The 27,784-nt window shown below is 50.2% G+C and overlaps 1 protein-coding gene across 4 annotated transcripts in view; it reads left to right on the top strand.

Moving 5' to 3' along the window:
- The first annotated feature begins 17,158 nt into the window (after positions 1 to 17,158).
- Positions 17,159 to 27,784, top strand: part of Gdpd5 (glycerophosphodiester phosphodiesterase domain containing 5) — a 79,848-nt gene continuing 69,222 nt past the window's right edge. For 2 of the 4 annotated variants that reach the window (XM_076938663.1, XM_034514851.2), the window contains exon 1: positions 17,161 to 17,904. The gene's annotated coding sequence lies outside the window, so the exon portion shown is untranslated. Of the gene's footprint in view, positions 17,905 to 27,784 lie in introns of all 4 variants that reach the window. The other 2 variants (XM_034514838.2, XM_076938671.1) reach the window with 2 other exon arrangements.

The following is a 27,784-nucleotide window of genomic DNA, read 5'->3' on the forward strand; positions in this document are numbered from 1 at the left end:
AACCTTTGCCCCTAATATGTACACTAGCCTCCAGCCCACTTCACACTGTTGCCAGGGGATCGGTCCAGCACACCATCTAGTGAGAAGCCTTCTGGAATTACCAGCCATTCTGGAAAGGTAGCTACTCCCAGACCAGCACCAAAGCTTCCTCTATGCGTGCTAGCTTCAGCAGCCTCCTCCCAGGTTCACTCTTCCACCCCAAGCACTGAGGTGTTTTCAGAATGTCCTTCTCAAGATGCCAGCTCTGCCAGAGACCTCCTGTGCCCACCCACTTCCCTGGGCTTCTCTCACCTCAGGACCAGCTGTAACTTCCGGTTAGCATACCTGCCTTCCTTTCCATAACCTGAGACCCGAGTGGCAGAAACTGAGTCTGATTCATGTCTTTGTTTTCCCAGGGACCTTAGGCGTGGCCACACACAGCAAATGTTAAGCAGATGTGTTAAGACCAGCCCCAAGACATTGGGTGGGACAGACCTAATCAGTGGACACTTCTGCCCTCTGGTGTCCATTTTAAGCCACTGCACTTTCCTGACCAGTAATTTGATTAAGATCAAATCTGTTAGGACACTTACTGAATCCCACCTTAGACCTACGAATCAGAAATCTTAGGAGGTGTGGCCCACTAGGCTTTGTGTTAATGAGCCCTCCAAGTGGTGTGGATACAGGCTAAAATTTGCAAAAGATTCTCCTGGTACCTAGACAGGAACTCTCCTGGGAGTCTCAGAAGACGGAAGAGACAGGAGGTGCCTGAATGTTTAATTAAGGCTGAATTTCAAATAAAATGAAACATTTTTTTTTTTTTTACAAATGTTGCTTTAGATGCCCAAACGGTTAAAAAAAATGCTTCTCTGAAAACTCCTCTTAAGGTGCGTTTTTTGTTGTTGTTGTTTTTGTTTTTTTAAAGCTTGCAACCTTATGCAAAATTCAGGTGCAACCCTCTGCTGTGACTACGTTGAATCCTTTATATTTTAAGTTTTTATTACTTGTGGTGGAGAGCTGGGGCGTGCATGTGCACTTGTGTGTTCATGGCGGGTGTGAGCATGCCAGGGAGTGTGTGCAGAGGGTAGAGGACACTTTCCAGGAGTTTGTTTTTTCCTTCTGCCTTGGATTTTGAAGCTGGAACTCAGGCTGTCAAGCGGGCATTTTTGCCAGCTAAGCCACCTCGCCAGCCCACATTTTGAATTCTTAGTAGTTTTTGTTTGTGGGTTTTTGTTGTTGTCGCGGCTGTTGTTTTAGACAGGGTCTCACTGTGCAGCTCTGATTGTCCTGGAATTGGCTATGGAAACCAGGCTAGCTTCAGGTCAGCCTCAAACTCACAAATATCTTGCCTGCCTTTGCCTCCTAAATGCTGGGATTACAGGAATATGCCTGACCTTAATATTACACCAAGTACAATGGCAAACTCTTATAATCAGATTAGGCTTTTGAGTGCTCAGCATTGAGAATTCCAGGCCAACCTAGGCTAGACATGCAGCTCCAGGTGAGTCTCAACTACGTAGCAAGACCTTGTCTCCAAACAGGTTCGATGTTTCTGTTTTTTTTTTTTTTTTTCAAGAAGCCCTGCATTTTCTTCATGAGCAGGGTCCTGCAGACTGTAGCTGGTCCTAGATGGTCCTTTACAATGTCTTACCCAGAGCATTGGGACCCAGAGCTCAAAGTCGCTGGCAGGGTGGGGTACTGACCTCCCAGAGCTGGGCTGTGCTTGTTCTTTCTGCTCAGCTCACAAAGTTTTCTCCCTTTGCCCTTTCTACAGTGCCTCTCCCCACCACCTCACTCTGCCATCCTGTCCTTCTCTGTCCACCTTTCACGTATGTCAGTTACCTTTCACGTCACCACCAGCTCTAAGATTGGTCCGCTAATCTCCTCACCATCAATTTTTATGACAGTCAGCGACACCTGTATAGAGCACCAAGCAAGCAGTGCCTTCCTTCACTGCCCTTACTCTGCAAACAGCCGGGCCTCTGACTGCCTCTGGGTGTGCGTGCTGTGGGCAGGATCTGCCAGTGGCTTGGAGGAGAGCTGAGTGTGAGCTCCAGTTAATGTCCAACTTGGGAAGAGCCACTGCCCAGGCAGGCAACCCAGCAGTATGGCTGCTGAATGACTGACTGAGCGTTTACTGTGTGCCCAGCACTGCCCCAGAGAGTGGAAAGTTGAAGATAAAAAAAAAAAAAAAAAAAAAAGAAAAGAAAAGAAAAGAAAAGAAAAAAGTACTGAACTTCCACAGAATGTCCCTTCCATTCTGCCAGCCTATCTCCGGTTTGTGCCTTGACCCTAGTGTCCTAGTCAAACAGAGGACACAGAGTCTTTAATTTGCAGAGGGAAACAGAAGTCACTATATTCTTCCTCAGAGCTTTCACTCAAAGGGTTGAGGAGATGCCTGAGTAGGCAGAGTGTCTGATGATGAGACCACAGGCCTTTCTTCTCCCTCTGTAACCATCCTTGCTGCTACCTGTGGCCTGGGGTAGGTGCAGTAGAGAGGACAGAAATCACCCTCCTTGTCTGGGAGGAGAGGGGACAGCCACTTCTTTAACTCAGCACTCAGGAGGCAGATCTCTGAATTTGAGGCCAGACTAGTTTACAGAGCATTCTAGGACAGCCAGGACTATGCAGAGAAACCCTGTCTGGGAAATCCAAAGATACATAGAGATATAGATAGATAGATAGATAGATAGATAGATAGATAGATAGATAGATAAAGGAAAGAAAGAAAGAAAGGAGGGAAGGAAGGAAAGAGGGAATGAGGAAGGGAGGGAAAGAGGGAAAAAAATCACCCTCGTTCCTGACACAATGGGGACCTGGCTTGGAGTGGCTCTCTGTCTGGGACATGGCAGATGTTCAAAGTTGACTAACTGATAGGTTCCTCTTCCCAGGATCATTTCACCTGTCAGCTGGTGGCTTCTCCCCCTAGAGTCTTAGCACTTTCCTCTCTTCTTTTGCCCCCCACCTCCCAGCTGCAGGCCCTCGCCTGGTCCACTGGTAGCAGTCCCTCTTTCTCATCCACCCTGGCAGTGAGAGCCCCTTCTGGTCTGGGCTGACTCTCCCCAGTGTGTGCCCATACAGGGTCATCAGCCTCAGCATGTGTGGGGCCAGCCTGGAGTAACCCCTCAGTGGACTAACACAACACTTTAGTAGCTCTCTGGACACTTCCTCATTTGGCACAAAGGTGGGAGAGAAGCCAGAGCAGAAAGACAATTTCCTCTCAGAAACAAAACAAAACAAAACAAAACAAAACAAAACAAAACAAAACAAAAACCCAACTTTTCAAGCAGAGTAAGTATCAGGCAGTGGTTGGTGGGTCAGGTCTGGGTCACCCTGTGGTGCTCAACAGAAAGTGTGGGGTACTCTGGTCTCCAACTTTTAGAGCCCCTGCTAAGACCTCAGGGACAGGAAGATCCCTGAAGCTGGGAGAGGACAGAATCCTGTGCTTAGAGAAGCTGCAAGAACTGTCCTCCTGTCCCTGACCCTCCTGGCTGCATTCCTGAAGGGTTGGCCCACCCCTCTTCCTCCAGATTAACTCCCCACTAGTTGAGGCTACCTCCTTTCTGCGCATTACAGCATCCCCAATTTCCACCCCATCCCAGCAACTGATGTGTCTTGAAATTTGTTTTTTGTGTCCCAACTCTGTCAGCTTGAGTGTTTTTTCAGGTGTCCTGGGTGGGTTCTGACCTACTGTTGGGTTCTGGTATCCACAGGGCTGCCTGGTGAGATGTTCTTTACAGCAAAAGCAGCAGCAGAACAGGGGGGTCTGTACTCAGCCCTGGCTGTGTGCCAGACACTTGCCATGTTGTCCCAGCCCTCGCTACTGCCACCTGAGCAGCCAGCAAACAAGCGCAGAGGCAAACACCTCGGGCAGGACATCTTAGAAGGAAGATGGAGGAGGCTGGCTTTGGTGGGAGTCTTTCTGGCACAGAGGCCAGTGTCAAGGAGATGGTTCCCCTGGGCTGGCTGGAATCTAGATGGATGCCTGCTCACTTCAGACCCCTCTGGGCAGGGGTACTGTGCAGCACCTCAGAAGACAAGAAAGGTTAAGATGGGTGACTGACTTCCAAGGTGAGTGCTGGGCACCTCCAGCCTCCTCTGGGCTGGTGCTTGCTGCTGGCAATGAAAAGCTTTATCTTTCTAATGGCTCAACTCCTCCCAGAGTCCAGAGGTTCCTAGCAGTGCCAGGAAACAAAGATGTAGAAACCACCAGGCAGTGGCTGTCTGTGGGAACAGTGGCAGGTCCCCACTGGGCCACAGCTCAAATCCAGCAGAACTGATTTGCCCAGGAATGACAGATATGAGACTTTTAAGGTTGAAATGGGGACAGTCTTGGGAAAACTAGAGTGGTGGGTTGTATTTTAACAGCTATGATCCAGCAATGCCTCCTGCCCATCAGAGGCATCTGGACCATGGGTAAAGGACACCTCGGTGATGTCATGGTCCAGACCCACAGGCACACACCTGCCTGTCAGCCTGAGTGGTGGCCTCAGGCTTCATAGAAACAGCAGGGCCCAGTGATGAGAGTGAACAGGACTTGATCACACTTTAGCTTCACAGTGGCTGAGTAACCTCAGATCACTAACTTAACGTCTCTGAGCTTTCTAGTCTCTCTCTTAAAATGAGGTTACATCCACTTGGCAGAGACATTGTAAGGATGACAATAAGATGCCTCAGGACAAGTGAGGTGGGTCCAGTGTTAACAGAACCACAGAATAACAGTGACTCAAATAAGTGTTTCTCACTTGGATAAAAATCTGGAAATAGAGGCTGGAGAGATGACTCAGTGGTTAAGAGCACTGGCTGCTCTTCCAGAGGACCCAGGTTCAATTCCCAGCAACCACATGACCATTCACACCTGTCTGTAACTCCAGTTCCAGGGCTTCTGACACCCTCACACAGACATTCATGCAGGTAAAACACCAATGACCATTGTGTGTGTGTGTGCGTGCGTGTGTAATATATTATGTATACATATACAATACATATTTAAAAGAAAAAAATTTTTTAAAAAGCCTGGAGATAATGCAGAGGTGATACAGGGCTTTTGCTTTATCCATCCCTTATCCCAATGGTGTGGTTTTTGTCTCCAAAAACCAAGATGGCAACCAGAACCCATGTCATTATATTCAGTTTCTAGACTGCAGATAGAAAAAGGACCAAATAATTGCACACTAGTCTCTCTAAGGGCACTTGTCAGAAGTCATAAGCAGCAGTTCTGCCTACATTCTATTTGTTATAGCTTTAGTCCTGGGAACACAGATAGATGTAAAAAAAAAAGTCTGTGGTAGGCACTTTTTGTTTTGAAGGACCATAAAGGGGTAGGGGTGGGGTCAGAAATGTTGTCACTGTGGCAGGAGCAAAGCATGGGTGTTAGAATTCCTAGTCCAAAGCCTGACCATAACAGAAGCATGCAGAAAATGTACACTTTTTTCCCTTTAATATTTGCTGACCTTTCTCCAACCTAAGAAAGACAGCAGCTTTGTGCCCGAGGCTAGCACATCCCATCCTGAGTGTCCTGGAGGGAGTAAGAGATGAAGCTAAGCAGTAAGAGTCAGGGACATTCCCGGACGGGTCCGGCTGCTCACAATACCCTACATCAGCATGTGCTGTCCCCAAACTGAAGGGCCATTCCTGGCTCTCAGTTGAACATTCAGCTGTAGGGTTCCAGATGCAAGAAGTCCTTGGGGGCTGCCCAGGACTTGAGAGGAGGCTCTGGTTGGGGGACAGGGACAGCGCCCACCAAGTGCCCAGCTCCACACAGCAAGCTGTGAAGTGAGTCCCCTGGACAGAGTCCCACCTTCCTGGAGGACTGGCTTGAAGAGGAAAAAGAAGAGACAGCCATACTGTTCGATGTCCACTGCACACATGCATGTCACAATGGAACAGCGAGGGTCAGCTCAAGCTAAGTATGTAAATCCCAGCCTGAGCCTCCTCCTGGCCACACAGCCACTTACCATTGAGCTGCCTGGGTCCAAGCCTGGGTGGGAATGCCCTGCACTCTGCTGAAGTGGTTGTGGCTCAGTCACATCTGTCACTATCGGCAGCCTGTACCATTAGATCTAACTCTCCAACACACTTTCTCTCTCTCCCTCCAGGGTAACCTTCTCCTGCCTTCCCCTCCCATTCATGTCTCCTCCAACCCTCAAACAGCTGGGAGTCTCCTTCTGTGATTCAGAGAAAACTGAAGCTACCAGGAAAAAACTTTCCATCAGACCCAGTGCCCTGGCCTGCTTGCATGGACCGACAGGTGGCCTCTCCATCTCTAGGAGGTAGCCATGCCGCTCTACCTGAGTTCGAACCCCAGCCTCCCACTTCCTGAATTTCATCGCTGTTCCTCTCTTCTCACCCCTCCCATCAACAGACACACTGCTTAGGAAAACCTTGTCCTCTCTCTTCTGTTCCAATGGCTCTCAACCCTCCTAATGCTGTGACCCTTTAATACATTTTTTTTGTGTTGTGACCTTCTCTCCAGCCATAAAAATTATTTTCATTGCTATCCATAACTGCAAATTTGCTATGGTTATGAACTGTAATGTAAACATTTCTGGAAATAGAGGTTTGGGGAGGGGGTTGAGACCCACAGGTTGAGAACCAGTACTCTATATCGAACCTGCTCTGAAGAGAGAGGTTTGTGTGCCTGTTTCTGATTCTCTTACCTTTGAAGCAGACAGGGACTCTCCACTGAACTTTCATTCCAAGGTTGGAGAGGCTCTTGAGACTCTAGGTCCAGGGTTTGGGGAGGGGGATCCTCTGTGCTGTACTGTGCACTGACCGCTGGCTGCCCCTCTCTGGCCTCTCTCTCTGGCTCCTCCTCTCAGGCTACCCTTCCCCCCTTCTCTGGGTCCCGCTCACTTGATCTTTAACCTCCTGGGCCTCTGTTGCTGGCTCTTCTCTGTCCTGACCCCAGGCAGGCCTATAGCTTGCTCCTTTCTTGTCTCTGGCCACCAACCTTGCCTTGCTAGTCCCATCTGATTGCCTTTCTCTATGCCCGAAACACCCAGGTTTCAAGAACTCTCCCTGACCCTAGACTTGTTTGTCTGATGGTAGGCCCAACCTTTTTATTTTATTTTATTTTATTTTATTTTAATTTTATTTTATTTTTTAACTGAGCTATGTAAAGGTCATCTGGAAATGAAAGTTTCCAAATGTGAATTCTGTCTGCCTACCTCATTTTTCTCTTGTACTAGCTAATTGAGGTGCCGTCGATCCCCACTTTTTCTTACAATGTACTGAAGGATTTTACAATTCATCAGAAAATCCTGGGACTGGGGAGATAGCTCAGAAATAAAATGTTTGCCTGGTGAGCATGCAGACTTGAGTTCAATTCCAGGATTCCTCATAACTACACCCACACAGGCAGGGAGATGAGGATGGGTGGATCCCCTGGAGCTCACTGGCCAGCCATACCCAGCCTGTGTGATGAACTTAGGCCAGTGAGAGACCCTGTCCAAAAAGACAAGGTGTGGGGTTGTCTGAGGAGGGACTCCTGAGGTTCTCTTCTGCCTCTAACTTCTGAAAGACACATCCAAGGGTCTGGCTGCCATCCCTGCTGTCACTGATCTGCTCCACTGTTGTGCTGGGTGCACCTCACCACCTTGCTCTCACCCCTCAGGTAATTATCCTTACTACCTTCTCACAGGAACCTGAGAAGAAGCCAGGCTCCCAGCATGGCCTCTGTGACCTGGTCTCTTCTGTCTCTTTCATTCCCACTAGTCGCTCCTTCCCTTCCAGCCACGTAGATGCCAGGCACCGTCACCTCAGACCTTTGCTCCTGTCATTTGCTTCAGTGTTTACTTGAATGTCAGGTCCCCTTCCTCCCGAGTGGCAGATACATCATCTCCTTTCCTCTCCTTCAAGGTGCCTTTAATGAAGGCAGAGATGTGCCCATTGTGCCAGCATTACAATAACACCAGGCACCAAGGAATCCCTGAGAGTAAACTTCCAAGAATTCAGAAAGGAAGGATGCCGTGAGTGGGTGAACCAACAACTCTTGCCACCCTTGGTGGGCTGCCTAGAGAGGGCAGCAGAAAAAGAGAACCTGGTCATCTGCATGAGCAAGTGCTCTGGAACCCTGAGCTATCCCTGTAGCCCCCAAATGTGTCTTTTATCCAAGTATGATGTTCAAGAATACACTGTCTTTTAAAACAAAAATCTCCTTTACTATATATCATCTCTGACCTCGTCAGAGGCTGTCAGACTCTCACAGAAACACAAGGTTCCCCAAGTTCTGATTTCTTTCACTTGAAAGCTTGGAGTTTATCACTGGTGATGATAAGTGCTATTGATTTGCCCGGAAAGATGGCCGATGCACGTCCCTCATTTTTAAGTAAATGTCTGCAGACACCCAAGTCTTCATAGCTGTAATTCAACTGTCAGTATTTCTTTTAAGTGGTAATGGTGTTCTGTGGAAAGGGTGGCCAGTTCAGGTCACACTTTAAACAACTGTGTGGATGTCTGTCCTGAACACAGTTGTCATATCCTCTGTGACAAAATGCTGTGTGACACTTCCCATGCTGTCACTCAGAATACACAAAAGATCCCTGGGGCTGCGGTAACTCAGTGACATAGCAAGGGTTAGTGCAAGGCTCCAGGTTCCTCTGTGGCAGCATACAGAGGTCCCCACCTGTGTGTGTATGTGTGAGTGTCTGCATTTGTGCACATGTGTACATGTGAGTGTGTGTATGTGTGAGTGTGTGTGCACGTGTAGAAAGACAGATATGATATGTATTAAAGACAGGTATTGAAAGGACAACAGAATAAAGAGAAAATGGAAGGAGGGGTTGTGAGTTACACGGTGACTTCTTGCATAGTTAGAAATAACCCAGTGACAGAGTGGCATTGGCAAATGATATTTTCTTTTCTTGTTTTTGGTTTGTTGTTGTTGTTATTTTTGTTTGCTTGCTTATTTTTGCCATAGGGTCTCACTATGTAGCCCAAGCCAGACTCAAACCTCCGATCCCCTGTTTCAGCTATCCTTCTGAATTTGGAAATTATAGGCTTGCACCACCATCTCTTTCTTTGAATGATGCTTTCATACGATTAAGAAAATTTGAGGGCTGGTTATATGGCTCAACAGGTAAAGGTGCCTGCCACCAAGACAGTCTACTTAAGTTTGAACCCTGGAATCTATGTGGTGGAGGGAGAGAACTGATTCCTCTAATCTCCATAAATTTGTTCGTGCAGTGGCATGAACAAATATACACATAAATAAAAAATAAGAAAAAAACATTTCTAAAGAGCTGGAGCCAGGCTGGAGGGACAGCTCAGTGGTTAAGAGCACTAATTGCTTTTCCAGAGGTCCTGAGTTCACACACACACACACACACACACACACACACACACGAACACACACTCATAATACACATTCGCACATGCACACACAATCACACATGCACACACTCATACACACACACACACACACCACATATCCCCACCCCTGTGTGCTGCCACAGAGAAACCTGGAGCCTTGTACACACTCACCCCTGCTCTACCACTCTGTTACCCAGCAATCACATGGTGGCTCACAACTATCTGTAATGAGATCTGGTGCCTTCTTCTGGTGTGCTGAAGACAGCACAGTGTACTCATGTACATAAAATAAATAAATTATTATTTAAAAAGAAAGAGCTTGAACCGTCTTGCGGATGTCTCTGCAGGGTCTTGAGCACTGGGCATGGTTTACACACTTTTCAAGGCCACCACACCCAGACAGAGCACTCACACATTGTGCCACATTGTCATCATTCATTGTGTCTCTGGCTTGCCAAATCGAAGCTCTGCACCAACTAGACACTGACCTCCCGCGCTGCTCCCTCAGCTCTGAGAACTATGGTTCCTCTTGCCTGCTCTTCTCTTCCCTGGGTGCCTAGTACACAGGATCACCTGCCAGCTGTCCTTCTGTGTCTGGCTTTCACTCAGTCTGATGTCTTCAAGGCTCATCCAGGTCACATCATTATGTTAAAATCCCCTTCTCTTTTCGTGATGAAGAGTGCTCCCCCTTTCCTTACCTGTCTGTCTGGCTCGTTCCCACCCTCTGCCTAAGGTGAACAGTGCTATGAACACCTGTGTGCAAATAGTCGTTAACAGCTCTGTTTCTGGTTTGTGGTTGTTGCTGCACTCACAACTGGCTTGCTAGATTTTCTTACATTTATTATTTCTTGCATGTCTGCGGGCACATTATGTGCTATTGTGTGCATGTGTTGGTCAGAGGACGACTAGCTGGAGGCAATTCTCTCCTTCCACCGTAAGGGTCCTGGGAATTGAACTCAAGCTGTCAAATTTGGTAGCAAGCACCTTTATCTGTCTCATTAGCTCTCACAATCTTTTTTTATTTGGGAGAATATAGTTATCTTTCCTAAAGCAAGCTCTTTTAATGCTTGATCTGAAATTACAGAAAATTTAAATTTTCCCATTTTAATTTATTGTAATATAAATGTTTGATATATATATATGTATATGCATGTAAATATATAAAAAAAAATCCAAAAATCATGGTTCATTGGGGTTCTCAAAAGTTTTAGTTGTTAAAGTTTAAGAACCAGTTAGCTTATATTGCAGTAGCCAGTGTCAGGCAGCAGGGGGCGGCAGAGGTAGCCCAATGCAGGCACCTGCTTTCATCAGAAAATGTACACACATCTGCAGATTGTGACCTATGCCCTATACACTAAGGGCACTGAAGTAGATCTGACAAGGAGTCCATGATCCAGGGGCTAACAACCCTGCAACTGAGAGTGACAGGGACAAAGTAACACCAGTTCTGATGAGCAGGCAAGGCTGCTGGTGAAGGATCAGTCAGTACGGAGTCAGAATCCCCAGTCTTGAGCCAGGCAAGACCACAATAAGAGAGGAACTGATGTTTTTTAACCTTACCAGGTAGTATGATCAGGAATCCAGGAAAAGAAAGGGCCAGGTATCACCTTTCATTAGCCTGACCACAGACTTACCCTGCCCTGTTCACCACGTAGAGCTTCTTCACCTGTCCTTGTGTCCTCTGTGGTCCTCCATTCTTAAATGATCTCCCCAGCCGAAGGCACTGCATCTTCCTAGAGCCAGATTAGCATCCCGTTCCTGTCTTCTGTTGCACATCCTCCTTCTGTTCTCCTCCTCTGGCTCCACCCTAACCTGTGGTCCTTTGTCAACTTACCTGTCACCAAGGACGCTCCTGCTTGCTCCTCCCTCTGTACTCACATCTGTTCTCTCCCATCATCCATGGCCCCAGATATCGACAGAATGTCTCAGCCCTGGACCTTCCTGTCTTAGTTATGCTTCTTTTGCTTTGAAGAGACACCATGACCAAGGGAACTTATGAGAGAAGGCATTTAATTGAGAGTTTGCTTACAGTGTCTGAGGGTGAGTCTATGACATCATGGGAGGAAGAATTAGACCAGGCAGGCATAGCACTGGAGCTGTAGCTGAGAGCTTACATCTCACCTATGAGTTGCAAGCAGAGAGTGTGTTAGACTGGACCTGGTGTGAGCTTTTGAAACCTCAAAGCCCATCTCCAGTGACACATCTCCTCCAACAAGCCCACACCTCCTAATCCTTCTCAAATAGTTCCACCAACTTCAGCCCAAGCATTAAAATATATGAGCCTATGGGGCCCATTCTCCTTCAACCCCCACATGAACCTTTCAGCAGGCCATCCTTGTTTACCTTTACTTCGACCTCAGAGAAGCTGAGGCTGACAACAGGACTCAGACACTTAGGATGACTTAGTGTCCCAGACTGTCCACAGCTCCCCCTGACCGCACTTGGGGCCATAAAGTTTTCTTGGTGTATGACCCCAGCTTCTACAGTCCTGCTTTACACAGACTGTAGCTTTAGGGCCACAAGGGACATATATGGTGAGGGAGGTGAAGGGCCAGCAGACTGGAGCCCTCAGAAGCCCTGTGATATGTGTAGGTGAAGAAACAAGGGCTGTCTATCCAAGTGAAGCGTCCTCAGGATGAAGCCCACACTCAACCCTGCCCCGCCAAAGCCCATCAGGTCCTCCATCTTCATTCTGTCTATCAGGCACCTATATGGGGCCCACCATGTATTGACATAAGAAAAACTAACTCACTTGATCCCTTGAGATATCCTGAGTTAAGTTCCCACCTTCCAGATGAGGAAACCAAAGTACAGAGAGATCACAGAGCTAACACGGGCAGAGTCAGGGTTCCCCATTGGGCCATGTGTCTCCAGAGTCTGTGCTCTAACTGCTCCATGAGGCAGCCTGAGTTTCTCCATTTCTCCCCAGTCTTGTTCTACAAATGGATTGACTTTCTTATCCATCACTCCACAGTTCCCTGTTCATGTCTTCGACCAAGATCCCCTTACTTCTGCATATCATTAGATATTAATTTTTTTTTTTTTTGAGACAGGGTTTCTCTGTGTAGCCCTGGCTGTCCTGGAACTCACTCTGTAGACCAGGCTGGCCTCGAACTCAGAAATCCACCTGCCTCTGCCTCCCAAGTGCTGGGATTAAAGGCGTGCGCCACCATTGCCTGGCCGCTTGTTGCTCTTTTAATTGCTGTGACTAAAAGCAACTTAAGGAAGGACGGAAAGGTTTATTTTGGTTCACAGCATGAGGCTTAGTTCCTTATTGCAGGGAAGTAAAGGAAGCGGTATCATGGGGCAGTGGTCACATTGCAGTAATGGTCGGGACTGCTGAATGATGGTGCTCGTCTTGCTTCCTCCACTGTATTCATACTGACACCCCAGCCTATAGGATGGCACTGCCTATGCTTAGGGTGGGACTTCTCACTTTAATAAATCCAAGGCAGGGCTGGAGAGATGGCTCAGCAGTTAAGAGCACTGACTATTCTTCCAGAGGTCCTGAGTTCAATTCCCAGCAATCACATGGTGGCTCACAACCATCTGTAGTGGGATCCAATGCCCTCTTCTGGTGTGTCTGAAGACAGCTGTAGGGTACTCACATAAATAAAAATAACTAAATCTTTCAAAAATAAATCCAACATACAAGCTCCCTCTCAGACATGCTCGGAGGCATGTTCCCCGGGTGATTCTAAATCTGGTCAGGTTGACAATATTAACCAGTACAGGTATCTAGGGTGCCTGTGCTCTCCCCGTGGCAACGCGGTTGCACCAGCCGGCTAAATGAGGAGCCCCTGTGCTCACAGAGAACTTGGTGTACCGGTGCATGCAGAGAGTCTTGGGCCAAGGGTTCTGCCTAGTGGGTGTCACTGTCCCAGCCTGGGTGTCCAATATGTGGCATATGACTTGGTGCAGGGGACATGGAGAAGTAGAGTGAGAGAATGAAACACAGTATCTCAGGGCGGGGTCAGAGGGTTGTGTCTTATCCCTTGTCCTTAGACGCTCATAACTGGGTTAGGAAACTGACTCCCACCATCCCTAATTCATGGGCATAAATTACAAGAGAGGGGCAAGAGCTTCCATTGAAATAGAGCGTAGAGTAAACATGGTGCTGTCCACTGAGAGACCTGGAGAGGCTTCTTGGAGAAGCCAGCCGGTATAGTTTAAGTCTCGAGGGATGGGGCATTCCCCTGCTGGAAAAGGATACATACAGACAGAGACCAAAGTAGAAAAGCATCAAGAATCTACAGGCTGAGCTCAGCTGAGCCCACCAGCCCCACTAGACAGTGAGCTGCATGAGGATAGGATCACTGCTGCCTGTTGATTCTCAATAACCACCCCAACCCCCTGCCCCATCACCATCAGCGAGCACGGTGCCTCCCCATCATGCACAGACTATGAAGTTATCCAGTGAAGAAGCTTTATACACCGAGGTGGCCTATTTAGAGAAGGAATGCAAAGTGACTGATAACTGTCTGCCTGCAAGCGAGTGTCCATCTGGGACAAGAACACCAAGTGCCGACTGCACGGACACTGCGGAGCTTCTGCAGATCGCTCTGGCTAGATGCACAAGGCTCTCAGGAGCAGTGGGGTGCACAGAAGGCTACTGTTTCCTGCCAGCCTCCAGGCATGGCTCCCAAGCCAATCCATGCACTGACATCCTCCCAGACAAAGCCACTACCAATCATCTGCTGTCACTCTGTGGCCTCCCTAGCCACAAAAGGCCAGATTGCCCCAGATCAGAAGACTCCTTCTCCTCCATAGGGGCAGCCAGAGGGCAAACGTGGGTGTTTTAAGACCTGAGGGCTGTTCACCACTTGCTGACCTTAAGTGGGCCTCAGGAGTCACTGAGGAAGCTGTGTTCTGAAAAGCTTTTTTCTTTTTGACATTCTGTCCATCTGACCCCCTGAGGAGGCTGTCCCAACAGCCAGGAAGCTCCACTCTGAGAACCTCATTCAGTCATCTCCTAATGCTGAGGTCTCTCAAGGGCCATGGTGGGCGGGGACATACATCCACAGAGTAGCTCCCAGCCATGAGGAGGAAATGAGGCATGGACATTCCTAAAGAATCTTCCATGCAAGTGAACCAGAATAATGGCTGCCTGGGAGTTCAGGATGGCATCTTAGAGAAGGTGACATTTGTAACTCAATTACTGTGTGCCAAGCAAGGTTCTAAGACACAGCAGTAAAGAAAGTTAGCGAGCACAAAAGGGGAAGAGGGTATCACCATGGAGGAGGACGGAGAGTTGAAGAGCAGTCCCGGGTAGCAACTTATCAAAAGATCAAAACTTGCCATCATGCATGAAGTTCTGTTCCTCTACTTCAAAGTACACATATTTCCAGCTGGGGAAGGCACATGCAAATCCAGAGTCTACTCACTCTACACTCTCACCTTCTATGTGGTTGACCTGGGCTCTCATGAGATCAATGTCATGTTCAAGATGAAGAATGGACCATTTACTGGATTAGACCTCTTTGAAAGACTTCCGTGGTGTGTGCTTCTCCCTGAGGCCATGCTGGTCAGTGGCCCATGTGTTGACAGAGGACCATGTAGATGTCCGTGGTCCATACTGTCACAGGAGACCAGGCAGAGACGGTTGGTATGTGATGATGCTGGAGACCGAGTGGATATTGTGGTTCATGGTGTTGCCAGAAACAAAGGATGCCAGGATCTGTGCTCCCGCTGATCTGTGCTGACTGCGAAGGACAAAGAAGGTGCTCTGGCAGTGTTATTGATGTTTGCAGACACTATCCCCACTTCCAAACGTGATAGCCTAGAGAGGAAGCATCAAGGAGAGGGCCTACAAAAATGTGATGAGAATGCTGAGGTGCAGTTCCCCACATTTGGTGGCTTTTGGTGGGGGTGCAGGTGGAGAAGAACTCAGTTTCCCGAGGGCAGGGTCATTGGGAGTTTGACCATGTGTGCTAGTGAGTATATGGACCACACAAAATGGACTTCCCCCCATTTTCCTCCTTTCTTCTTTCATTAGAAGGGCAGTCACATAGGAGTGGGGGGCATATTTGGGAGGACTAAGAAATGAGCATTATTGGGGTGCATAATGTGAGATTCTCAAATAATCAATAAAAAATAATACATTAAAAAATATCCAGCCGGGCAGAGGTGGCACACGCCTTTAATCCCAGCACTCGGGAGGCAGAGGCAGGCGGATTTCTGAGTTCGAGGCCAGCCTGGTCTACAGAGTGAGTTCCAGGACAGCCAGGGCTACACAGAGAAACCCTGTCTTGAAAAACCAAAAAAAAAAAAAAAAAAAAAAAAAAAAAAAAAAAATTATATAAATACAAACAAAAAAAAAAGAAAGTTAGTGAGCATTGGGTCTCAAACTCTCACCTCAATCCTGCAGGGAAGCTGGAATAAACTCCAGGTGAGATACAGGACAGCCCAGGAGGACCACAAGGGTAGACACTCAGAGGAACTGGGCGTAGAGGTGTGGTGGAGAGGCGGAGAGAAGAGGTGGAAAGAGGAGGGGCTACAATAACAGGCTAAGAGTTCAGAGCTCCATGGTGCTGACAACTCAAAGCTGAAGAAGGTTCTTGGCAAAGGGGAAGGTATAAGAGATCTTAGCACCATTACTAAGTTCGATACGGGTATCTTCAGTCCTCAGGCAGGCCCTTGCCACTCATCTCCTAGGCTCAACACTCAACACGAGGCCAGAGATCTCTGGAGGTGTCCTTTGCATGGGCTGTCCTTTCTGTCAGGAATCTTCTAAGCCCACTGCCCACGTGGTTCCTCAGTCATTGGCCTGCAGCGTCTTGAGTTTCTTTAAAGTCGTTCTATTATGTCTTGTGAGACAGGCTCAGGCTGGTTTTGATTCACTGTGTAGTCTAGGATGACCTTGGATTGACTGAGCATCACCATAGGAGGCTATAAAGTCTTCCAAGACCAGTCTAGCCCAGAAACGTCAGAGCTGGTTGGTAGAATCCTCTACCAGCAACGGCAATCTGGGGAACACCACGTGGCTCCTACAATCTTGGTCCACAGCAGTGACAAGGGGGTTCCACGCAGAAGATTGATTTGAGGCCTACAAATGGGCTGCCTCATCTTAAGGCTCCCCAAGCCAATTATTGACATAAGCCCCGCCCACGCGCACTCACAACATTCATTCATATATATCAATGAATATATGTTCACGCCGGTTCAGTGTCCCGCACAGGACGCTGGGACCTCAAAGACAGGGCGGGGTGGGGAAGAAAGTGCACAGCCGACAGAAGTCACGATTCTAGGTGCGTTGACCTCACACACCTCCGCTCTTATTTTTGAAACTGGTGACGACGTTCCTCCCTGAGCCGCCGAACGCTGGGAAAGGGGAAGTGTGGGAAACAGATCTGCTTTTTATTTTCACAAACTTCTTTTGCACCGCTTCCTAAAATCTGAACCTTTCATGGCTCTAAAATGCTGCACTGTGCAAGGAACCCTAGTAGCTGGGGAGGAGCAAAAGGCTGGCAGTATGACGCTACGCCTCAGGTTCCGCCATCCAGGGACACCCCAGCACCATCCTCGCCTCCTCCATGCTTCGCCTTCGCCCACTGCTGGCCTCGTGCTCGGTCACAATTACCCCAAGCCCCCGTGCCTTTCCCACCATCCCGGTCCCCAGGAGGCTGGCTCCCCGGCTAAGCGCAGCTTTCATTGTCCTCCAGTCGCACCAGACCACGCTCGGCAGAGTTCCGCCCCCTTTCCACTATCCCATTGGCTCTTTCTGCTCAACCGCGCGGGGAGCCGCCTATCAGTGTCCTGCACGCCCCGCCTTTGCTCACCGCCCGGCCAGGGGCGGGGGTTCTGTTGGCCCCACCCTTTTGGGGCGGGGCCAGGCTCGCAAGCGCTCGGGAGTTGACTCGGCAGGGCTCGGCTCGGCTCGGCTCGGTTTGCAGCTCGGGTGGGGGTGGGCGGCTAGGGTGACAGCGGCGGTAGCAGAGGCTGCGGCGCGGGGCTGAGCAAGCGGCGAGCGCGGAGCCGGTAAGAGGAGGAAGTGGAGCGGCGGCCCGGAGCTCCGGAGTCCTCTGCCGGGGCAGGTCCACCCAGATTTGCAGAGTGAGCCGCGTCGGGACCTGGGCAGACTTCTTCGCCTTGCTCCGGCCGCTGGCGCTCCGCCTGCCCTGCCCTGCCCTGCCCTGCTGGTCCGAGCCCCGCATTCCGCGCCTGGACTTTCCCAGCCCGGTGGTCCGGAGTTGCTGGGACGTTCGAGCCCCGGCCTTGATCCGGAGCTTCGAGACGGGACATTCTCGGCCCCATCACACTGACCCATCTCTGCTGGAGTGTCCTCCACCCCCGGGTCGGCGCAAGGTGGCCCTGGCTCTGGGACTTGAGTGTAGAGGAGCCGGGACACCCACCGGCCTCCAGCTCCCGGAGAACCAAAGCTTCAGCTGCCTTGGACCGAACTGCTCTGGACTTGAAACTGTACTGGCACCGCCCGGGTCCAGCGCACCGTGAGGGGTACCAAGCTGGCAGGACAGTTGGACTGAACCCCTGGGCTGGTGCTGCGAATCAAAGCTGCCACCTTTCTCTGCCCCAGGCTAAGGATTTGTGGGTGCTTGTCCCAAGGGGAACACAGGGACTTTTCCTGCCACAGTCTCCAGCGAGCCGAGGTTGCAGGTGAGAGCCCCGGATGCGCGGCGGGAGCAGTCCCGGGAGCCTAGAGACAGGGCCCGGGTCAGCGGAGGGCGTGGAGGGGACACGGGAGAGTCAACTGTTTAGGAGAGGGCGCGCGAAAGATAGTGGAAAGGAGCCTGCACTTATTGAGTGCCCATTGTGTGCAGGTCCGAGCCCCGCCCTTGCACAAGTCGTTCCTTATCCTAAGCTCAGAGCTACCCCTGAGATAAAAGCTATTGTGTATTGTTGTGGGATCCGGCAGTTGGGGAAACTGAGGTGTGGCAGGGTTGAGGTCCTCTGCCTTCCCGGTTGAGGATTAGTCCGAGGAGAAGGGAGAAGATAAAGAGCGAAAGAGCAAAGAGGAAGGGGAGAAGAAAAGAAGTGGATAGCCTGCAAGTGAGAGATGGACCCGGTGGGGGGCCTCTGGGGCATCGACATTCAAGCCCTGGTCCTGAATCTGAAGAGGTCCTTCTTACCAGCCACTCTTGGATCATGGACATGCCACCTCCCTGAAAGTGAACCTGCCTTGAGGGCAGAGCTACCCTGTTCCAAAAAATCTCTTCCTGGGGTCCGGTCTGGAGGGACAACCTGCTTCCCATAGTTAGCGGGAACTATAGTTACTGAAGTACTCTTTATCTGTTAAGGGACTCACCATATTGGTCCTCAAGCCACAGCCATGTGGAAGCTGGAGCCGCGGTCTCTCAGAACTCAGCCACCTTCCTGTGACATTATTAATGGAGACATACCGAAAACTTGTGGGGAGCACAGTGGCCCCAGGTCCTAAAGCCAGTGAGTGGTTGAGAGAGAAGTAGACCTGACAAAGATTTCCAAATATCCATCAAGGGGTCTTCTCCCAGCTCTCACCTTTTTGGGTCTGTGGCTAGGGTTTCCCCACTCCCAGTGTGCGGTTGAGGTGAGCATGTATGAGGCTGCAGCAAGCATTTGTGGTTGGAGTTGGGGCTCAGAAAAGCCTGACTTCAGTCTCTCTGTGCAAAATGGCTCAGGGGAGAACTTCTCTCCTTAAGGTTAGGGCTGCCAGGTCTGGGGACACAGTCCAGGTGTCTTGATTCCCAGGCAGAAATTCCTCCCGCTGCCTCTGGAGCTTTGTGGGAGAGGTGTGTTGTGAAAGAGCATTTGGCACCGACTCTGTGGGCTCTTGTTCTGGGTGAGGATGGGGAGGCATATGGCCTTGGTCTGGGCACTATGGCCTTGGCTGGGACTAGTTAACCTTTGTTGGCCGGACTCCCTGGAGTCTGGGGGAATTACCTTGGAAAGCCCCTGGGAAATGGAACAGGGTCTTAAAGACTAGAAGCCTGTTCTTGGGTTGGAGGGGTTCTGGCAGCCTAGAAGGTGTCTGAGGGGCTTGGGATTCCCCCTCCCCCACCTCTGCCTGAGGATTCAAATACTTATAATAATCCTGCATCTAAACAAAGCTCCCTTTTGATGAACTAATTTCACACCTGTGATCTCATTTCACCATGTGCTGGAAATTGCTGGGAACCTCTGGTGAGGCACAACAGGAGACCGAGGAAAGCTCCTTCTGAAGTCTCACCTGCAAGATGGGGTCAGAGCATCCTGCTGCCTGCTCAGAAAGAGAGGGTCCCACAGGCAAACTGTTGAGTGCTAAAGAGTTGTGGAGCTCACCCAATATGGGCTTGCTATTTAAGGCTATCTTGTGTGGGAAGCTGAGGCTCAGAGAGGTGAAATCTTTGACTCAGGCCTGCTGAGTTTGCTTCAGGGACTATTTGAGTGTCAACTGTGAAGTGTCATAGAAGTTGTGCAGACGGGCTAAGCGGCACACTGTAGCCTAAGTGGCCAGTGGCTAGTGTCGTGATGAAGAGGCTACTCTGCCTCCTGATCACGGGCAGCCATGTTACCCTCAGAGCCCTTCGCTTTTCTAAGAGAGTGGAATGGCTCTCCCACCAAGATTAACTGAGCTACAGATACACAGGGCCTGAGCACCCTCCATTTCCTTCCCTGTGGAGAAAGGAAACTGAAGTTTTGACGAGGAAGTCTGGGAACTCCTCAAATTTGTTTGAGGTTAGAACACACACAGGTGGCAGTCACAGGCTGAGAAACTTCAACAACATGTCCATGTTCCTGGTCCGACTTCCTGAGCTTCCTCCCGTAGTTACAAAGCCTTCTATAATCTACTTGGAGATACTGGGAAGGGGCCCTGGATTCTAACAGTCCTCACACCCACTGTGGCTTCCTGTGGGGCAGGAGCTGGTGTCCATTCCCTTTGGCCCATTGTCTGGCCTCCCTAAGCACAGGGTACAGTGAATAATTTATCATTCCCCTCACTGGGAGGCAGGCTAGGGAAATTGCTGCAACTCCACTGTGCTTCCGCCCCACCAGAGGAGGCCAGGGGCTCCTGTTTGTGCCTCAGGCTCTCTCTGTCTCTGTCTCTCTGTCTCTCTGTCTCTCTGTCTCTCTGTCTCTCTGTCTCTCTCTGTCTCTGTCGCTCTCTCTCTGTGTCTCTCTGTTTCTCTGTGTCTCTCTGTCTCTGTCTCTGTCTCTGTCTCTGTCTCTGTCTCTCTCTCTCTCTCTCTCTCTCTCTCTCTCTGTGTGTGTGTGTGTGTAGAACAGGACCTATTATCCCCCTAGCTCTCTACTGTTGGGGGAGGGGGCAGGGATACCCACAGACAACCAAAGTAGCCAGAGTAGCTCAGCTAGGATCAAGCTGCAAGTCTCTGATTCCAGAAGTGTTGGAGATGGGCACCGAGGGTGGGGGCAGCCAGGGAGGTCTTCAGGGAATTTTGCTTGTACCACTTGCTCACAGTAAGACTGGAGGCCAAGACAAGTGACCATACCTGGCCACTATTATGTCAAATTCTGTTAAATTAGCATAGTGAGGCTCACTTCTCAAGTTCATTATGGGTGACCATAGGGTCACATAAGCAAAATGTCGGGCAGCCATGGTAGTCAGTAAAGGACTGCTTTAGTGTGAACACACTGGGGAGTCAGTGTCTGTTGGGGAATGAAATGGTATGGTAGGTGGAGCAGTGAGGAGAATTCTGGAACAGTAATACTGGGGTAGTAATTGATATTCAGAGAGGGCAGAGCAATCCGGTGGGAGAGAAATGGAGGCTCTGTGTAGAGCCCCTCTGTGATGGTGAGACCAGACCATGTCTTGGGTGTGGCCTTGGCAGCCATAGCCAGCCACTAATGGGGCTTCAGGCTCCATGTTCATCACTGTCTACTTAACATACCACATGTGGACACCTGTCAACCCTTTTGCTTGTGGGACAGCCTGGGTCACATCCCTGCCCCCTTTCTTCTCACTTTATCTGCCTTGGCCCAGTTGGGTCACCAATCCCACCCTCAAGTGTCCCTGGATTGCCCACTCCTCTGGGGTGGCATCTGTGAATGTTGAACCCTTCACGGTAAACATCTACTGATAAAAGTCATAATATTTTACAGTTTGGGAAATGCCCGTACATTTACCTCTATGGTCATGGAGATGTTAGTAATAGCTGTGGCCCTTACTACTTAGGATAGGCTGCACGGTGTGCCAAGTACTTAGTCACTGTCGGTCATAGTAACTCCACAAAACAGCTGGTTTTGCTGGGAAACTGGAGCGCATGGAGGTGCTCTGTCTTGCCCAGATTCTTACAGCTAAACATCAGGGAACAGAGAGTCAGACCTGCATCTGTTTGAATTGTGAATCTGTGCTCCTCTCTGTCACTGAATGGACACTTAGCCAGCTTTTAGGAGATGTTTTATCCCTCAACTCCACCCTGTACTTCGAAAGCATTCTTTGCATGTGACAAACCTAGCCTCAAGCCTTCTTCCCTAGGCCACGGTCTGGCTGTGCTGGACCGAGTGAAGAGCCCAGGAAGGAACCCTGGCCCTGGGCTCTGTGCTGGCTGGCAGGTATATTGCTTGCAGTGAGTCAGCCCCTCTGTGTCTTGTTAGTGTTCCAACTTCCCATGTCTCAGGTCTTCTGCAGTGTCCTTCATGACCCTGGCAAGAAGAAGAGGCCACAGCACAGGGCTGAAGGATGTGGTGGAACAACAGCTGTGATTTTGGCCTAGCTGATATCTGGGCCAGGAGCACTGTGGTCACTTGAAGGAGGATGGTGGCCTAGAGTGCAGGCAGCATGGTCATTAGCTGTGATTGAGAGCTGGCGGGGCTAGGCCAGGTTGGCAGGACTAGAGGCCAGCTGGCCCGGCCACTATGGGGTCATTGGCAGGGCAGCTGGCTTCTCCTTGCTTTGCTGCTTGCAGGGCGCCAGGGCTTTGTGGGCCATGGCTTGCCTACTGTTCTGTTGTGGTTAGGGGAGGATTGGTAGAATCCTTCTAAGCCTGGAGATACTTCTTCCCAGAAGCCCTTGGGACTCCTCTCAAGCAGGTAGAGCCCCACCTTCTGTTGCTAGCTCATGGCCCCTGTTTACTGACTAATCTAGGGAGAGAATAGATCTCTCTGCTTGCTGGCCAACCTGAAGAACCCCTCCCCTGAATGCCTATCATTGTGCTTGGCAGAAGGAAGCTCTCCTAGGACAGAGGAGGCAAGTGGCCCCTGGCACAAGTCTTTCCACTCTGGCGCCTATTTTCTTATCTATAAGATGAGCTGATAATAGCAATGTATGAGGCTTAGTGAGATGTAGAGTGGGTACCTGCTGAGGTCTGGCACACAGGCTGGCACTCTCTCAGTGAACCCGCTTGCCTTTCCCTCTTTGGCCTTATGAACGAATGGCTCTGTGAGAAGCTAACTGAAGAGCCCAGTGACTGGAGCTAGGGCATAGCAGGGAGGACTTCCTGGAGGAAGCTCTTAAGTGAATTTAGATGGGAGATGCTGCCCCCAGCCCCTTCCCAGGGAGCAGCCGTGTGTATGTATGAGCAGAGTTTTTGGCTTGGGAGGAATCTTGAGCTAGGATTGGGGAAGGCAGTAGGTCTGAGAAGTCTGTGACCTAGGTGTCTCCTCTCAAACACCGCAGCAGCAGTGACCCGATTGGGACAAGCTGTTGGGATCTGACCAATAGATGCAGAACAAGCACAGATTGGTTTTTTTGTTTGTCTTTATAGGGAGGTAGCATTACCATACTCTTCATCCATCGACAGGTGACACCACTGGAGACCGTGCGCTGTGGAGGAAACATACGGACCACAGCTAAAACATGTGGGTGCTGAAGTTCCAAGCTGAGAGTGATTTCCTGAGGCTGGGCTGATCCCACCCATGTGGCTAGGGAAAGTCTCCTCATCTGTAAAATGGGCTCGTTACATCAGCTCCTTCCCAGGGCTCTTGTGAGGATGACATAGATCCTACACATAAGGTGCTCAAAAGGCCCAGCGCAGCCTGAGGGCTTGGCTCAGAGGTGGAGAACCTACTGAATATATAAGAGGCCCTGGGCTCAGTCACTGGCACCATACATGCACACACAAAGCCCAGGCACTTAGTGAGCACTCTGTGTGGTAAACCACTGTTGTCCGTGTCACCAGCACCGAAGCAGGTGGCTGAGAGGGAACAGGTGCTCAAGGACGGTGTGTTGGAGTAGGTCCCAGACAAAGGGCAGTTGCTCTGCAGTATGAATGAACAGCTTGGTAGGGAGAGGAGGACACAAAAGCAATGACAGTGCAGAATGCCACTAGGTAGGCCAGGGCTGAGCTGTCCAGAGATTAGGGAAGGCTTCTGAGAGGCAGAGCTTCTGAGCTGGGCATCTGTCTTCCTTCCTAAGGGTAGCCAAGACATGTAACCTCTGTAGGCTATCCCTCCTCCCTCCACAACAGGAGTGCCAAAAGGCACGTGAGGAGGAAGTATAGGCCACTCACGCAAGAGGCCTAGCCTTTCCCAAGCTGGGGGCAGATCTGCTTGGAGCTATTTTATCTTCTGGCTCACAGAGAAGCCAGTCGCAGTGAGGGTCCCTGGCTTTCCCCCTGTAGCTGTCCAGCTTGTGAATGAGTAGACTCTGAAAAAATGCCCTAGCTAGGCCTGGGGCACATGACACTAATCCCAGCACTCAGGAGGCAGAGTCAGGCAGATCCCTGTGAGCTCAAGACCAGTCTGATCTGCATAGTTGAGTTCCAGGACAACCAGTGCTCTGTGGAGAGACTCTGTCTCAAAAAAACGAAAACAAAACATCAAAAACAAGAGAAGAAGAAAAAGGTAGAAGAAAAAAAAAATGTCCCTCCCCCAAAATATCTCACCTTCCCCAAGAGGCTCAAAGAGAAAGAGTTCTTTTTTACCTGAAAGGTCCTCCCTGCCTCCAAGAATCTTAAAGAAACTCACCCAGAGGCACCCTGAGGTCAGGGCACCCTTGTGTTCATCTTCATTAGGATTGGCTGTGAAGTTTAAGGACACTCTGTCCCCTTGAACATGGGATTAGAGTATTAAGTTCCTTCGTTCCCTAAAGAGGTTCCAGAGATGGGTTTGGCTGTAGTAGCTCCTGACCTTCTGGGAAACTCTCTGCAGCTTGGGAAAGCCTCGGCTCATTGTCTTGAGGCAAGGGCTGGACTTAGTAATCAGAGCTTCAAGATGTTTCAGTATGGGGCATCTGAGGCCTGCCTGTGGCAGCTGAGACCTGCCTGAGGCCTTCTCATGCTGCCTGGAGCATCCCACAGGCTGTGCATTTGAGGAGCAGCTCCTGACCACACTGTCTGGCCTGGGACTTCCCTGAGCACAGAAGTGATAGGTGGAAAGACTCTCAGTCTGACAGACTTTGCTCCCCTGGTGTCTTTTTCCAGCCTTGGTTTTCTCATCTGAAGAATGGGGATAGAAATAATCTATGTCTAAGATGAGGCCATGAATGGAATGTGCGTGCCTGACACGTCACGTCACCAGTGTGCAGTGAAAGGTCATACAGCAGCAGCAGCAGCAGAGCCTGGCTGGACTCAATCCCAGGAGTCCCTGGCCCAGTCACCTGCTTGTACCAGGTTTCTTGGTGTGGGGGCTGGGTTGAGAAGGGTGAGTCCCTAGGTTTGTGGTTCTTCCCATTGTTTTTTTTTTTTTTTAATTATATTTATTTTATGTGTGGGGGTGTTTTGTTTGCTTGTATGTCTATGCATGCCTAGTCCCTTCAGAGGTCATAAGAGGATGTCAGGTCCCCTGGGACTGGAGTTGTAGATGGCTGTGAGCTGCCATGAGGAGGGCAAGGAATCGAGCCCGTGTCCTCTGGAAGAGCAGGCAGTGTTCTTAACCACTGAGCCATCTCTCTGGCACCCCACTGTCCCCCATTTTCCGTAAGAGATAATCAGCACTCCATTTGCTTGGTTTTGTTTTAGTGGTCAAAGTGTTAGGCTTCCTGTAACAATGGTGCCTTGTCTGAGGCTGCTTGTTTTCCAAGCTGGACACCCCACTGCCCCGCCCACCAGGCCCTGGTCCCACCTGGGAGAACTGGAGAATGTCAGAGGGGTGTTTTGTTTTCCAGTGAGAGGAGGGTGTGTAGGGGACATCAGAGACCTCTGTGCAAGCCCTCACCAGCAGGTAACCTCACTGAAGTCAACCCCCTGTGTTGGTGGCAGAATCAATCCAAAGACTGTAGTGCAGAGAAGCCAGTGGGTTTAGAGACACCAAAACCTGCCCTTTTAGTCTCTGTTTTATCACTTACTGTGAGGTGACAATGGGCAAGTAATTTTGTCTTTGAGTAGGGTTTTTCTATGTGAATGAGACTGTTGGGGAGTCAAGCTCAGATAGCATAGTAAGCTGGGGGTCCCCATGTCAAAGCACCTCAACTGCTACATTCCTCTCAGAGACAGGGTTCTGGGGCCACCTCCTCTCCATCTTTGCCTCTCCCAGCAAGTTGGGATGGATGTGGATTTCAGAGAGACCTTGCCTTATCTCTCAGTGAGTGAAGTTTATGAAGACTCAGGTGGCAGGTGCTTAGAGGCCTCTGACACCAGCTTAAAGCCAGTCCTGTGGTTGGCTTTGGTCAATATTTCCTAGAGCTGATAACTGCCACTGCTAGTCTCTGACCCTTATTCAGTCCTTGCTCCCCTGGGCTCAGGAGCCCCCAGTCTCCTGAAGGCAAGTGAGGGAATATGGCACTACAGACTATGGTAGAGTAGTTGGTGATGGAGGCTGTAGGAAGCATGTGAGACTGCTTCTGAGAAGGGATTGGATGTCATGGTGTAGAAGGCTGACTCTGGTTTGGGAGGAGCCTAGCTACAGGAGACGTGGCTGGGCACCTGGCATGGAAATGCTGGGACGCCCCCATGAGATGATGATGGTGTCAATGGAGTGTAGCCTGACAGGCCTAGAACGCGGAGCTCTTGTAGCCAGTCACCAGGGAGCACCCACATCCTGCCCCTGCCCCTGCCCCGCCCCTGCTTCATTCACAGTTCACACTTGAGCATAGGTGACAAGAGTGATGTCTGGGTGTGGGTCTTGTGGAGGGAGGTATGTGGGCTGCAGAGCCTGTCCTCACTTCTAGTCCCACCTCTGACTCTCTGAGCAGAACCGAAAGACCCTGAGCTCATCAGGAAGCCAGGTTGAGCCTTAGCCGCATACCCATGAGTCTGGTGCAGCAACCTTTACTGTCCAGGCTGTCCGAAGGCAATGACGTAATGGATAAGACAGTGTCTTATATTTCACAGGAAGTTTTACAGCCACCCAGCTCCTTCTCTATGTCATCCTTAATGCCTCTCCAGGAAGTTCTTTCTTGCATCTAACTGAAGTCCATTGTTCTGCAGCTGGACTCCTTCTCATCTTGTTTGGAGACTGTGCAAGGGCAAAGTCAGCCCATCCTCCATCCTAATGTGCCCAACACTACGGTGAGGCAGGGAACTGAGCAGGCAGGCAAGGAACAGGGCCTGCCAGTTTCCACCCTGGAGCCTGGGGTCCCAGCAGTCGATAGCAGAGCCAGGATGGAGGGTTTGTGTGTGAATCGTCTTAAAAAGGTGTGGTTCTGGGGCAAAGGAGACAGCCTTGGGCTAAGCTAGAAACCTGCATGCTGGTGGCTGCCTGTCTTACCCTGAGGGCAGCTTGAGGCTACTTAGCAACCTCTTTCACCCACAGAGGGCCTACAGGGTATCTGTATTAGGTCTTCCTAGTGAAGACATACGATTTAGCTTCATGGCTATTTTCTTATTGTTGGGCCCCAGACAACCTGAGTGTAGAGTAGTTAAGGATTCCCCGGTGGCTGTGGGTGGTAGGATCTGAATAAATCATTATTAAGGCTGAGGCTCCAAGGCATGTCCTTAAGGTCAGGTGGGGGTTCCTGATGGGATTCCGGGTGGGGTGGTGTTTCCCTCCACAGACTAGGCAATGGCTAGCATGGTGCTCTTGGGCCTGCCCAAGCTAATTTCTCACAGAGGCTCTGGAGTGCATGTGCATTTTCCCTTAGAGAGTACCGCACTATCTATAGTCTCTTCAGTCCCTGCAAGTGGGAAGCCAGAGAGAGGCTCAGAGAAGCAAGTAAAAGGATTGGCTAGAGATCCCACAATCTGTCAGGGAGGGTGGGAAGGGACCCTAGAGAGTCTCCCCACCACTCAGACCAAGCAGGACCCTCTAGGTGATTGACAGGGGTAGAACACAGGATAGGCAGGTGGTTGTAGGCCAAGTGGCTCCATCTAGGGGATCTGGACATTAGGCTGAACCCTGCTGTGTGGGCAATGGGGGAGGGTCTTCAGGACCCCAGGAGTATGGCTTACTCTCGCTGGGAGGCACCTAGCCAAGAAATACAGGCATTCTAGACCAGGCCAGTTCTGCAAGCCTTGGGAACTTAAGCATTTTGCTGTCACAGGGAACTCAAGATCCCTTCCTGTTGCCTTGGACACACCAGTGTAGCCTTGCAAAGCACTAGAATCTCGATGTCTCTGATTTCCCTACAGTCTGTGAGGAACATTTGTGAGGGAGGCAACAAGGGAAAGTTCTGGAAGCCGACCTGCCCAGGACTCCACCTTGACTTCCACCTCCTGGTGGACCTCAGATTCTTCGTCTGGGGAAG

Source organism: Arvicanthis niloticus, chromosome 1, assembly GCF_011762505.2.
Source record: "Arvicanthis niloticus isolate mArvNil1 chromosome 1, mArvNil1.pat.X, whole genome shotgun sequence".
Lineage (NCBI taxonomy): Eukaryota > Metazoa > Chordata > Mammalia > Rodentia > Muridae > Arvicanthis > Arvicanthis niloticus.